Consider the following 15,483-nt stretch of genomic DNA (forward strand, 5'->3'; position numbering starts at 1 on the left):
TTGGATGTGATTTCAACGTGAAATAATCGCTGTCTTTTAACACTATGAAAATTTGTCAAAATTTACGAAAAAAAATTATAAAATACATCTTGGAAACTGCACAAAAAAATATGTACAAAAATATACGAACATATGCAAAAGTGATTAAAACACTCTTCCATAAAGCTACACAAAAATAAAAACCCCCCAAAAAAAAATTGTATAAAATTGTACAAAACTTCCCAAAACAATAGAAGAATTAATAAAACAGTATCCAGCAAAAAATGTAAAAAATTGAAAACGGTAAAAGAATGTAAAAATGTTTTAATTACAAAAAAATGAATGGCGACGTGTAAAACGAAGGAGCATATGGAATAATATGGAATAAAATTTCAATAATCTGGAAATGAACAAACTGCTGATACAATAGGTTCGATTGATTTTTCGCATTTAACGGGACAGACTTGCCGAACAATAAAACGTTTTGTTTCCCTTTCACGATGGCAATTCAACCGAAAGCTTCTCCAACAATTTACATAACTCGGCTAAACACGTGCGCCAGCGAGCAAGCTCGTTAATCAAACACTCGACTCGGATGGCAGTTTCTACGATTGTGCAGCTCGCGTGCATATATCCGTGCATTTTTCCTCTACTTCGTGATCCGCCATTATATAAATTCTGTACTATTCACGCTCGTTAGATTGCCGTATCGATTTACGGATGCGTCTGAAACGAGGATCTTGAGACTAAGATTTTCATCCCTGGAATAATATTTAAGGTACGATTTTTTGGGCAGTTCACTACAGTACAAAGATAGTTGATTACACGGATTATGATTAGAATTGAAGGAGAAAGTGAAATTCTGTGGAAATACGAAGCTGATCACGTTACTGTCCATGTTACTATACATGTGTGGTCAGGTTAGTTGAAGAATTGAAGAATTGAAGATATGAAGAATTGAAGAATTGAAGAATTGAAGAATTGAAGAATTGAAGAATTGAAGAATTGAAGAATTGAAGAATTCAAGAATTGAAGAATTGACGAATTGACGAATGGAAGAATTGAAGAATTGAAAACTTGCTAAATTGAACCTTTGAAAAATTGAAAACTTCAAGAACTAAATATTAGAAATATTGTAAACTTGAGGAATTGAATATTTGAAATATTGAAAATTTGAGGAGTGGAATATTTGAAATACTGCAAATTTGAGGAGTGGAATATTTGAAATATTGAAAACTTGTGGAGTGGAATATTTGAAAAATTGAAAACTTGAGGAGTGGAATATTTGAAATATTGAAAACTTGAGGAGTGGAATATTTGAAAAATTGAAAACTTGAGGAGTGGAATATTTGAAAAATTGAAAATCTAAGGAATGGAATATTTGAAATACTGAAAATTTGAGGAATGGAATATTTGAAAAATTGAAAATCTGAGGAATGGAATATTTGAAATACTGAAAATTTGAGGAGTGGAATATTTGAAATATTGAAAATTTGAAGGGTGGAATTTTTGAAATATTGAAAATTTGAAGGGTGGAATATTTGAAATACTGAAAACTTGTGGAGTGGAATATTTGAAAAATGAAAATTTGAAGAGTGGAATATTTGAAAAATTGAAAATTTGAAGGGTGAAATATTTGAAAAATTAAAAACTGGAAGAATTGAATCTTTGAAATATTGAAAACTTGAAGAATTGTATATTTGAAAAATTGAAAACTCGAAGAATTGAATCTTTGAAATATTGAAAACTTGAAGAATAGAATACTTGAAAAATTAAAAATTCGAAGAACTGAATACTTGAAAAATTGAAAACTTGAAGAATTGAATATTTAAAAAATTGAAAACTTGAAATGCAGTGAAAGTACGTGTCAGCTCACGCAACAACTATAGTATGCCTCACAAGTGCGTCACGCGTCACAACATTGCAAGTGGTTCAACTAATACACAACTCTTTCATTTCTCCCCCAAAAATGAAATAAAGCACATTTCCTGCATAAATCAGTGCAACCTCGATAAACGCTCGATTTGTTTGCCTTCAGTTTCCAAAGCGTACACCCAGGAAGAAACAGAATCCCCAAAACAATATACGTTGCACTAAATAATAAGAAAACAGATAATGTTTGCCCACGAATGTTTGGTATCGAAGCAAAAATGGAATAAAGCACACATTAGCCTTGATAACATAGTACAAGCAATTAAGCTCCGTTCGCATGTAAACGATGACGTACGTTGCAGAAATCCCCAAATTTTTTATCCTCGATTTTCGTTTGTTTTTATTCAATACAACCTTCGTGATTTTGCGTGGCGTTTTATTCTCGACTGATCCAGTCCCCGTGTGGATATACGTTCCTATTGCGAGATGATTAATGCCATTTATCGCGACACCCCATGATCATAAATTATGCATTTATAATGCTCTATCGCGGTCGTAAAAATTCCTTCTGATTAACACGCTTTTCGACCGGACCGTTTCGGTTTGACATTCCAATCAGTTTAATCGATGTTGGGAGTCGTGTGCGCTTGAAATGAATTTTGGGTGATACGATGTGGTACTGTATGGTTGGTCATTTTTGAGTTGACTGTTTGGAAAATGGGAAATTGAAAATTTTGATACGTAAGTGATATTGAGCAATGAATGTGGAGGATCGAAAACGAAGTATGAATGTTGGTAGATTGGTGGATTGGTGGATTGGTGGATTGGTGGATTGGTGGATTGGTGGATTGGTGGATTGGTGGATTGGTGGATTGGTGGATTGGTGGATTGGTGGATTGGTGGATTGGTGGATTGGTGGATTGGTGGATTGGTGGATTGGTGGATTGGTGGATTGGTGGATTGGTGGATTGGTGGATTGGTGGATTGGTGGATTGGTGGATTGGTGGATTGGTGGATTGGTGGATTGGTGGATTGGTGGATTGGTGGATTGGTGGATTGGTGGATTGGTGGATTGGTAGATGGGTGGATTAGTAGATGGGTGGATTTGTAGATGAGTGGATTGGTAGATGGGTGGATTGGTAGATGGGTGGATTGGTACATGGGTGGATTGGTAGATAGGTGGATTGGTAGATGGGTGGATTGGTAGATGGGTGGATTTGTAGATGGGTGGATTGGTAGATGGGTGGATTGGTGGTTTGGTGGATTTGTGGATTGATGGATTGGTGGATTGGTGGATTAATGAATTGGGAAGCTAGTAGATTGGTAAATTAGTAAACAGTAAATCTGGAAACTGGAGAATTGATGATTTGACGTATTGGTGAATTTGTGAATTGGTGAATTAGTGAATTGGTGAATTGGTGAACTGATGAATTAATGAATTGGTGAATTGGTGATTTGTTGAATTGGTGAATTGACTAGATTTGAAAATTCGAAAACTAGAATCATATACAATTAAAAACCATTGAATTCCACCAAATGAAAATTAGGAACCTCCAGCCTCATTTATGCAATATAACAAAATTCTACCATACCGAATATATCAACCTACTCACACAAATAAAACTAAAACCAAGTCTCATCTTCCTAAGCGAAATCGAATAAATTCAAATGAAACGTGCACAATCTCATCCTTGTTATCCACATTAAAGTATTCGACATAAAACGTCATCAACATACTTTCGCCTTAAATCACATAATGCGATTACAAATCATACAAAATGTCTCGTACGATAAAATAAAATATGTACATCCCTCACGCCGCGTTTCGCAATCACAGAATTGATTCCGTAATATCTTGGTGCGAACAGTTAAAATCCTCTTACCGTGAATTTAATAAAAAAGTATGAACAGCTTGAAGTGACACGGTCATTTGTCGAGAGATTTACAACTGCCGGATGAATATTTTCCTCGTAAGCCCGAACGAAATTTCTCGCAGCTGCACGACGCCGTTTATGGGAATGCAGTTGTTGCTAGGGTTTTTTCCGCTTAATTTCCAGAGAACGGTCGCGAAGTCATCCTAAGCATCGACCCATCGAAAAGCTCGTGGCAAGAACGCGATCCGTGGAATTTAATTAAGCTTCGCGCTTTTCTTTCGACTGACAGTAAAGTAGACGTGTATTGAAAGCACTTTCCCTGAACAACTTAAATTCGAACGAATTGCTACGGCGAATGGAAATTTGGGGATTGACAGGGAAATTGGAACGGAAATTTTTTGCACTCTGCTGTCGTTTTGCGAAATTATTTTAATATCGTATGTGGACATTTTGTTCGAAGTCCTTTGGATTCTCACGTGGATGACATCAAAGTATTAATTGAGATTCTGTATGAGTCACATTCTTAGAACTATCATGTTCGTATATTCACTCATGGTCATATATGAAGTGAATCTTATAACATATACCTGCTAGATCCACATATGAACTCATTATATTAATCGGATCCCTGTATGTATCAGATCCACATATGTACAATGTCAACCAGGTCTTGACTTCAACCATGTCTACATATGAACTACATCTTCATTTCAACCAGGTCCACATATGAACTAGATCTTTATTTCAACCAGGTCCACATATGAACTACATCTTCATTTCAACCAGGTTCACATATGAACTACATCTTTATTTCAATCAGGTCCACATATGAACTACATCTTCATTTCAACCAGGTCCACATATGAACTACATCTTCATTTCAACCAGGTCCACATATGAACTAAATCATCGTAGCAACAAGATCCTTGTATCTACCAGATCCACATATGAACTGAAACACTATATGAAACTCCTGTATCTATCAGATCCACATGTGGACTAAATCACAGTATCAAATCCTGCATCTATGAGACCCACATATGGACTAATTCACATCAACAAAATTCACACATCACCTAATGCACAATATCCACATGTACCAAATCCACATATGAACCGAACCACATATGTCTTAATACATATGAACCTCCACATATGAACCACGTCTCTGTATTTACCTAACTCTTGACATCAATCAAATCCTAATATGAGGCTACACATATCAACCACATATGTCTTAATAGGACATATGAACCACGTCCCTGTATTTACCTAATTCTTGACATCAATCAAATCCTAATATGAGGCTACACATATCAACCACATATGTCTTAATAGGACATATGAACCTCCACATATGAACCACGTCCCTGTATTTACCTAACTCTTGACATCAATCAAATCCAAACACGAGGCTACACATATCAACCAAATTTCTATATTAACCAAATGCACATATGAGTCTCTACATCCACATATGAACCTCAAAATCCACATATCCCCAAATATCCATCTCCCTGTCCCCCCATCTCTAAATCTATATTCTCCGCATCTCTAAATTCCCCAAATCTATATCCACATCTCCAAATCCCTAGTACCATAATATATAAAATAACACACGTTGCAATAAATGTTTCACGACAAGGTTAACTAGAACTGCAGTCACCTTCTGTACACCAGAAACTCTTCTACGTATTATACCTTTTACGAAGTCGCTTCTCAAGCGGCAACGCAAATCAATTTCATTAGTTTCACCGCGGTTGTTTTCAATGTACATTCACTCCGCTGCAAGTGATAGCGGCGAATGGTATTAAAGGTGCTTTTAAAAGTTTTCTTGGTGTAGCGCTCTTTAGCTGAGTACCGGTTCAAGAGTCCCTTTCCTGTCTCTGCGACCTCTTCCCTATCCGACGAGCACCTCTTCCTCTGCTGTATTTCTTTTCCTCCCTTCCTGTTTATTTTAACGCGTTTTATTTAACCGATGAATTCATTTTTATCCTAAATTCACTATTAACAATTTTTATCATTTTCTATTTGCACGTCACTCTTTTCTGCTTAAACATTTTTATCTTTTCCTGTTTTTAAAATTGATGTTAAAATTATCGATAGTTCACTTTATTAATAACAAATGAATTTTAACACACCCAACAAATTATTGTTATTGTACTTATGGTTATTCATAACAAAAAGAGTGTAACAAGGTGTGGTGATTCTCAGCGTATCCTTGAAATTCATCGTCGTCATCATCATTTGTAACTCAGGTCATAAAACGTCAATCCAACAAAGAACCTGACGAGTATCGATTATAATGATTACGAGCATCTTCCTAGTAGCCACAGTTTTTTACTAGCCTCTAGTAACTTCCTCAAAATGATATTACAGAAGCGCCGATTCTAAGAAATGATCTTGGTCATAAGGTGACCTTTGGCATTAGCTCATTCAGACAGCCAGCGTGTAATATGAGAGTACTCAAAATAAACACGGGTTTTTCTATGCCGTCATTCTTCCTAGTAGGAAGAATATATCAATCGCCATTTTAAGGTCATCGGGAATACAATGGCGAATGAAAGCTTAGCGGTACAACGTTCAAGGCATAAATAACTACGTAATCTCCATATTCCTGAATCCAGATATTTCTATATTCCTGCATTTCCATCTTGTTTTTGTAAATTGCTATTTTATCTAAGTACCTATATTTTTGAATCTTTGTGGTCCTACATTCTTTCGTTGTCAGATTTGTATACAGGAAAATTCCTATATTTTTAACTTACTGTAGTTGTAAATCCTTGTATTCCCAAAAAGTCAAAATTCCAAATCGTATTTTAAATAGAACGACTAAAATTCCTCCAACAGTATAAAATTATAAAAAATCAAATTAAAGTCCGCTAATGAAACTCGTCCTTCGGCCATAAATGTATTGAACAATTTACAGCAGGTCTCGATAAAATGATTTCGAAGAAGAATCGCAACAACGGGTTAACGACAGTTTCTCGATCGTTAGGAAAGTTCGATGCGGCAATGGCGTGCAGGAAACCGATAAATGAGGGACGTCTAACGCAACGCCACACTCGATGTTTCTCTTTCAGCCCGAAAAATGTCGGACCTGATACGGAGCGCCGTTTCCCGTGAGATTGTTTCGCGTCGATATGCCTTCCGACACCTGCGGAAACGTTTCCTCTTTATCTTCCACCGGAATTTATGATTTCTCCACTCAACTGCTACGTGCCGTGGCGGCACGGAGAACGGCGCCATTTTAACCTTTAACCGACGGACGCGTGGGACACACAACCTCGTGTGATTTACACGTACTTTCAATCGTGCCTGGGGAATTTCGGGATTGGACATTTTGCAAGGTGGATGTTTGGGGATTTGGGGATTTGGGATCTCAGATTGGGAATTTGTACTGTTGGAGGTCGTGCAATTTGGGAATTTGGGATGTGAGACTTTGGGGATTTGGAAATTTGGGTACTTCAGAATTTGGGGAGGTGAGGTTGGAAATTTGAGAGTTCGAGGACTTAGGAATTGGGGAATTTGACAATTTGGGAATTTGAGAGTTTAGGAACTTGGAGAGAGTGGGACTTGGGAGAGTGGGGAACTTGGGGAGAGTGGGACTTGGGAGAGTGGGAGACTAGGGAGAGTGGGACGTGAGAGAGTGGGGGACTAGAGAGAGTGAGACATGAGAGAGTGGGGGACTAGGGAGAGTGGGACTTGAGAGAGTGGGGGACTAGGGAGAGTGGGACTTGGGAGAGTGGGGGACTAGGGAGAGTGGGGGACTAGGGAGAGTGGGACTTGGGAGAGTGGGGGACTAGGGAGAGTGGGGGACTAGGGAGAGTGGGGGACTAGGGAGAGTGGGACGTGAGAGAGGGGGGGACTAGGGAGAGTGGGATATGAGAGAGTGGGGGACTAGGGAGAGTGGGACTTGAGAGAGTGGGGGACTAGGGAGAGTGGGACTTGGGAGAGTGGGGGACTAGGGAGAGTGGGGGACTAGGGAGAGTGGGACTTGGGAGAGTGGGGGACTAGGGAGAGTGGGGGACTAGGGAGAGTGGGGGACTAGGGAGAGTGGGACTTGAGAGAGTGGGGGACTTGGGTAGAGTGGGACTTGGAGAGAGCTCCTCTAAAAGTGTCAACCTCCTCCCTCGCCATCTTCTATGTTGACATCAGCACATCTTTCAGCCATATAACACAGTCAATCCAACAACTGCACTGATTTCACCGTTCTTTATCATGCTTCGAGGTAGCCACCTCCGTATCGATACACTTATCTTCGTTAGCCGTACGGCTCGTAATCAATTATGTTGCAGCCGTTGAAAGATGAAGTTCGGCTTACGTCTTCCATCAGAGGCATTAGCGAGTAGCGGTTTTGAAAGGAAAGTTAACGCGAGAAGTTCCGACAAGAAACGCAATTATCCAGCAGGCTTCGAGTGCCGTAACTGGCAATCACTCTCGCGGAGCGAACGGGAACTGTATTGGTTGTTTCCTTCCGCTAGGAACATGTGTTTCTTCCGAGATCGAAGCGGCGAGTCATATATCGTGCTACGTTTCTTTCTCGTCAATTTTCTTGATAAATGATGCTGGATTTAGGAGAAATTCGAAGATTACGGGGAAATTACTGGGAGAATCTGGGTTGCTGTAGACTCTCGTTATATTGCCGGATTTGATGTCACATCAAAACTCTTCAAGTTTTTAATTGTTCAACTTTTCAATTCTTCAAATACTCAATTTAGCAAGGTTTCAATTTTTCAAATATTAAGTTCTTCAAGTTTTCAATTCGTCCAATCTTCAATTCTTCAAGTCTTCAGTTTTTCAAATATTCAGTCTGCAAGTTTTCAATTTTTCAAATATTCAATTTAGCAAGGTTTCAATTTTTCAAATATTCAATTAACGAAATGTCGTAAGCAATATTCCCCGAATCGACTCGACCCTCTCCCCACGTTGAGCACACTTTTCTTCAGGAAGCAGTTGCGCCAGCAGCGTTTATGAAAACGCTAATAATTCCCGAAATATGCGGGCCATAATTACGCGGCCGAAATTTATGGAGAACTCACGGGGCATGGCGACCGGTGTTGAACGAAATTACATCATCGCGAGGTACCTAAAGGGCGAGTCCGCAGAAAATTCACGGGGATGGCGGAACGAATACGGTGAACGTTTAATTGGATTGTAAATTCAGAGGCACCGCATAAATACTTGAGACATTATCTGTTGCGGAATGCATTAACATACGCAAACACTCTTCTTGCGTGCAAATACAAATGCTGTTACCTCTATTGAATTTCCTGCAAATTTTAATTTACAATTTTAAATTTAAATTGAAAAATCGGGTACTTGGACATTTTTTTTATCTAAAAATTATCAACTCAGAATTTAAAAATATAAAAATTTGTATTTTTATAAATTATAAATTTGGGAATGTGGACTCCTCACCTACATTCCCGTGCCAATAAACTGAAATAGCGCCTATAATTTTCTTTAGCATAAATAAACTGGCATTACCGTACCAAAAACAATAATCCCCATGAGCCTAGTTCGATAAAAGGATTATGATTAGCCGCAAACCGCGTGGAGCCATGGGATTACGCTTATGGGTACGTTTACATCCGACATCCATCTGGGCAGATAGTCTGGTCCATTGTCTGACCCTCGCCTACAGGTTTATACACAGATTACTATGTCCCTTCAATTGTGGAATATCACGATGCTTGTATTGTTGAATTTCAAGCGTCGCGTCCGTTACGCCTGAAAGCTTCGCTCGCGACGAGACCGTCGAATTTCGAATTTGAATATCGGATTGAAATCTGTTTGTAGTTTATGTTTCGAGTGTTTGTATCGGCTATTGTAAATTTGCTGTTACAGGGACGAATTGAGGAATGCTCGCTCAAGATCAACTGTTAGCTTGAAAATTAAGTGGAATGATGGAAACGTGGTTAAGTTAGGTTTTGGATAGTTGTGAAGGTTGCTTTTTATTGTATTCATGCGTTCTGTTCATTTTTATATTTTAGAAGTGACAAACTTAATGTGACTTCCACTTTGCTGAAGTACCACTCTCCACTGATCCCACTGTCCCCAAGTTCCCCACTTTCCCATGGCCCACTCTCTCAAGGTCCACTCTCCCCAAGTCCCCCACTCCCTCAAGTCCCACTCTCTCTAGTCTCCCACTCTCCCAAGTCCCACTCTCTTTAGTCCCCCACTCTCCCAAGTCCCACTCCCTCAAGTCCCACTCTCTCTAGTCCCCCACTCTCCCAAGTCCCACTCTCCCTAGTCCCCCACTCCCTCAAGTCCCACTCTCTCTAGTCCCCCACTCTCCCAAGTCCCACTCTCCCTAGTCCCCCACTCCCTCAAGTCCCACTCTCTCTAGTCCCCCACTCCCTCAAGTCCCACTCTCTCTAGTCCCCCACTCCCTCAAGTCCCACTCTCTCTAGTCCCCCACTCCCTCAAGTCCCACTCTCTCTAGTCCCCCACTCCCTCAAGTTCCACTCTCTCTAGTCCCCCACTCTCCCACGTCCCACTTTCCCTAGTCCTCCACTCTCCTAGTCCCCCACTCTCCCAGGTCCCACTCTTTCCAAGTTCCCCACTCTCTCAAGGCCCACTCTCCCCACGTTCCACTCTCCTCAAGTCCCAAGACTCCCAAGTCCCTAAATTCTCAAGCCCCTATATTTCCAATGCCCCACCTTACCAAATCCCCATAATCCCAAATACCCAACTAGCCAAATTTCTAACTCTCCAACTCCCTATTCCAATCCCTTCTCCAATCCCTAGACTCCCAAATCTTATAAATGTCACCGAAAGCATCCAACATTACCAGCAACGTACAATGAACACCCAAAGCCCCAAAACAAATCTTCCACAAATCCCAAATAAAATAAAAAAAACCTACTACGAATTCTTTAATAAGTTCTATAAAAGACAATAGTTCATAAATTAACATCATAAGAGGTATATAGTAATAGTCTAGAAGCAATTTAATCATCGTCCAAAGGAGCGTAACGTCCGACATCGAACAATGCGACTCAGTCATGGCCACGAACACCACATTGCCTATTTTTATTACGATAGGTTCGCGTCGCGGGTTTTGCAAGTGCATGACATCGTCGTTCTTTGTCATCGATACAATTATCCAAAGGCGTGTGCCAGTAACAATGCGGCTCAGTTAGCCTCTCGCGACTGCCATCGGGAATGAAGCTTTGCGTCACTGGTTTCGCTGTGCTTCTAGAAACCGATCGGAACTGCGTCATCGCTCTCGAGTTATCGAACAACTTCTTCGAGTTTCTAAATCGCTCGCGTTTCTGCTTCGTTGAAAGTTCACTCGAAACTTCGGGGATCGGCGCAAAAATCTACTAACTTCTGTATTCTGTGATGCGTGCACGCAACGATCGCTAATTTCCGACATCTTGTTGAAGGTGTTCGATACTCGAGCTTATTTGAGCGGAAGTTCTGGGTTGGACGGAAATATTAGAGTCTAGGAAATCTATAAAATTCTCCAAACTGTCATCCTTAGTATAATAATACACCATTCATAAAAATTCCATAATAAACCTATCTGAACTGGCAATATAGCGAGACTTGTACCTAAACAGACTTGCACATAAAATAAGTGATGTATAAATACATATAAACTGCTGAACCATCTTAGCACAATAATCCAACATCCACAAAAATACCATAGTGAATCTGAGCCGGCAATATAGTGAGACTTATTCTTAAAAATACTTTTATATAAAAAGAAGTGTTGTATAAATACATATAAACTGCTGAACCATCTTAACACAATAATCCACCATCCACAAAAATACCATAATGAATCTGAGCCGGCAATATAGCGAGACTTGTACCTAAAAAGACTTGCACATAAAAAGAAGTGATGTATAAATACATATAAACTGCTAAACCGTCTTAGCACAATAATCCACCACCCACAAAAATACCATAGTGAATTTCGCCGGCAATATAGCGAGACTTATTCTTAAAAATACTTGTACATAAAAAGAAGTGATGTATATGAGGTTCGTTTAGACCCATCGCTAGTTTTGGAGGACGAAGCAATCAGAACGCGATGTGCATAGCTATCCGTCCGTCGTTCGGTCTGGCACTTACACGAATCGTATGAAAGCCGCAGAATTGCGGTCGATATGTTTGATCAGCATGGCGAGACCCGATGTGGCGGTAACCGTGTTCAAAGCACTTGACTCGCGCCTCGATGCTTCCAATAAAAAGCGCAGTTTACTGATTTTCGAAGCTGCACACACGCCGAACAATTCATCCTACAATGGCCCGTGAATTCGCCCCACGGTTTTCCAAACACCACGATTGCGTGTTGCCTCTTCGTTTTTCGAGGGGCTATGTCGCAAATATACAATTTTTGTTCTACTCCATCAACTGTGCACACTCTTCGCTTTCAATGGAAATTAAATGTATGGTTATAATTTATTTGTTGGCCTCTGATAAATGAACGTTCAATAATTCGTCAAATTGGCGGGAAATTTAAATGGAAATTACTTGTGTATGAAATAAAGAAAGTACACGATGTAATTATTTAAGAATCATAAAAAATGATGAGTATACAATTAGTATAATGAGTGTAACTTAGTGTAATTGTATAAAAATAGTCACTCGATAGTTCCCCGCTTTCGGGGCTGCAGAAGGCGGGAAATTTGAAATTTCTTTACGTTCGGAAACGAATCTTTCACGATTGAAACTTTAAAAATCTGCACAGTTTCGAGTTTTGACTTGATGATGAAAATGAGAAGCAGTGAAGAATTAAAAATGGACGTCGAAATGTGTTGAAACGTACTCGTGTAGTTGACGTTTGCTCCGTCTGGTTATTTCAGAATCAGGTACACTCCTTTGGCAGCGTCCTTTGAACTCGGATAAAGGAAACTCTAATTACAGAACGATAAATTTAAATGTTCCGTTTGCTTTGAACCTCGCTCGCGAGAGAAGCCGCGTCTACGTTCGTAAAAGGAACAATTTTCGAATGAACGCGTGTACGTTCTCCGTGAGCGTTTTAAAATTCATAATATTTGATGATATAATAATTATTTTACCTTGAACGATCAGCAGGAAAAAATGAAATAAAATATGTCGAGAAAAGTAGAGAAAATGGATCAGTCGTAATTACGGTGAAGCTTAATTATCATTAGGTTCATTTTATCCTGATATTATCTCGAAAGAAGTTGCGGGCACATTTCCAGCAAGTAATCAAGATAAACGTGTTTCCTTTGCAAGCCGTGTAACAAGCAGCAAATGCGCTTGTTGCTTTTTGGCGTCCGGCCAAATGAAACAAACTGAAGTTTCATTCTTGCTATCGGCTTTGCTCGAACCACTTGCTGCTTCCGAATCTCTTTATTTCTATAGAAAAGCGATGCTGCGAATGATAAGACGCCATTGTTCATTATAACGCGATTTTAACGAGTGGTAATTGACCAATTTTTATTTTCGGGTTCTCAACTTTCAATGTCTTCATATTTTTGAATTCTTAATTTACGGATTTTCTAATTTCCTGATCTCGTAATTCGCCATCTTCGTAACTCGCTGGCTCCCCAATTCCCCGTCTCCCTAATTCCCCATCTCTCTAATTCCCCATCTCTCGAATTCTCCATCTCTCGAATTCCCCATCTCTCTAATTCCCCATCTCTCTAATTGCCCATCTCTCTAATTCCCCATCTCTCTAATTCCCCATCTCTCGAATTCCCCATCTCTCGAATTCCCCATCTCTCGAATTCCCCATCTCTCGAATTCTTCATCTCTCGAATTCCCCATCTCTCTAATTCCCCATCTCTCGAATTCCCCATCTCTCGAATTCCCCATCTCTCGAATTCCCCATCTCTCGAATTCTTCATCTCTCGAATTCCCCATCTCTCTAATTCCCCATCTCTCTAATTCCCCATCTCTCGAATTCCCCATCTCTCGAATTCCCCATCTCTCTAATTCCCCGTCTCTCAAATTCCCCATCTCTCGAATTCCCCATCTCCCTAATTCCCTATCTCTCGAATTCCCCATCTCTCGAATTTCCCATCTCTCAAATTTCCCACCTCTCTAATTCCCCATCTCTCGAATTCCCCATCTCTCTAATTCCCCACTTCCCTAACTCCCCGTCTCCCTAATTCCCTATCTCCCTAATTCCCCATCTCCCTAATTCCCTATCTCCCTAACTCCCCATCTCCCTAATTCCCCATCTCCCTAATTTCCCATCCCCTCAAATATTCCTAGATCCCAATAACGGCAATATAACGAGAGTCTACTGTACACCGTTCCTCTTCGAGAATTTCAATTTTTCCACAAAGGAATAGGATTTTATTCGCGTTATATCACTCGCAACGTGTAAAGAAACACCCCCGTGTTATCCAGTTACACTGTTGCAAATAAATTCGTCGCAGATTCGAAGGAATTCCATCGTCGGCACGTTATCAAAGAACGAACTTCTTCTTTATCGTATTACACGGATTTACGTTGAACGTCACGAGAGATGAAAATATTTTTAATCTCGGTCATAAAGGGAGAAAGACCTCTCGTAAAGGTATCATCGTCGGATGCAATATTGCAAACGGTTCGAGAAAGATGAGGGCTACAGGATGTGTATCTATGCAGGCACTTACATCGTTAAAATTGCGCGAGTAAATCCGAGCTTCCAGAAGCTTTTAAGATGACTTTTATCCGCTCGTATAACGGCGACACGTATTCGAAACTTTCCCGGTTAAAGTTTTATTTGAACGGCCCCTGTTTTTTGCGCCGACATTCATGAATCGATATGAAAAAGTTTAATGCTACTTTTTTATGGTTATTATTATTCATCACCGAGTATATCATATTTTATCCTGGGAGTACTCTGTCTTATGGTCTAACAATTTTTATCAATTTTTAGCGGCTTCGTGCAAGGGCTGCGGATTTTGTTGAGGATAAGAAAAATATGAACACGTTTTAGACGCCATTTTGTTCTTTCTCTTTAGTAAACAAAATGGCGGGTGCTTGCGAAATTGGAAACGCTATTGGTTTTCATCAATTTTTCACTTGTTGAAGGTTCTAATTGAAAGTTAAGTTACGAAGGAAATTTTAACTTACTCAGCCATTTTATTATTTCTCTTGAGTAAACAAAATGGTGGACGCTCGCAAAGACGGAGCCGTTCATTTTCATCAATTTTTCACTTGTTGATTTTAATTTGAAGTTAGGTTACGAAGGACACTTTAACTTACTCAGCCATTTTAGTTTCCCTTGAATAAACAAAACGGTAGAAATGAAAGTTAGGTTACGAACTTTAGGTTAACTTAAATATACAGTATAGCAAATACTTCACTGTGAAGTTAGATTAAATTCAATTTTAGATCAACTTAGAAATGAAATTTATAGCGTACCACAATTCTTCTCGCTCCACTTGAAGATACAATTGTGTTTGAGTTCATATAGGGTTAAGATAAGAACAGGTATCTAAAGATCGACGTTATGCCGTCCCATTGCGAAATCGTGAGAGCTCTGTCACCCGGAATTTGTTCCGTGTTTTCCCCTCAAGAGTTTGGACATATTGAAATTCAGCATGGAACTTCTCTACGTGATGTTTCCATCTTCGTGCCGTCTCTCGATGTACAGGCTGTTCAAAAAGTAGTGGCCTCAGAAATCTTTCACAAACATGAATACCATGAAAGTTCGATATCATTTTAAAAAATACTTTACTCTGACAGTCGACAGGAAATATCATTCGAGATGTACAGGGTGTTTCATAAGTTAATATTTAGTGTTAATGGTATTGTTCATAAGGTAATTATTTAAAAT

The 15,483-nt window shown here is 39.6% G+C and overlaps 1 protein-coding gene across 2 annotated transcripts in view; it reads left to right on the plus strand.

Annotated features, from left to right (window-relative positions):
* LOC100882742 (uncharacterized) overlaps positions 1–15,483 on the plus strand; it is a 101,761-nt gene that overhangs the window by 74,020 nt on the left and 12,258 nt on the right. The window lies entirely within an intron of this gene.

This window comes from Megachile rotundata, chromosome 16 (assembly GCF_050947335.1).
Source record: "Megachile rotundata isolate GNS110a chromosome 16, iyMegRotu1, whole genome shotgun sequence".
Classification (NCBI taxonomy): domain Eukaryota; kingdom Metazoa; phylum Arthropoda; class Insecta; order Hymenoptera; family Megachilidae; genus Megachile; species Megachile rotundata.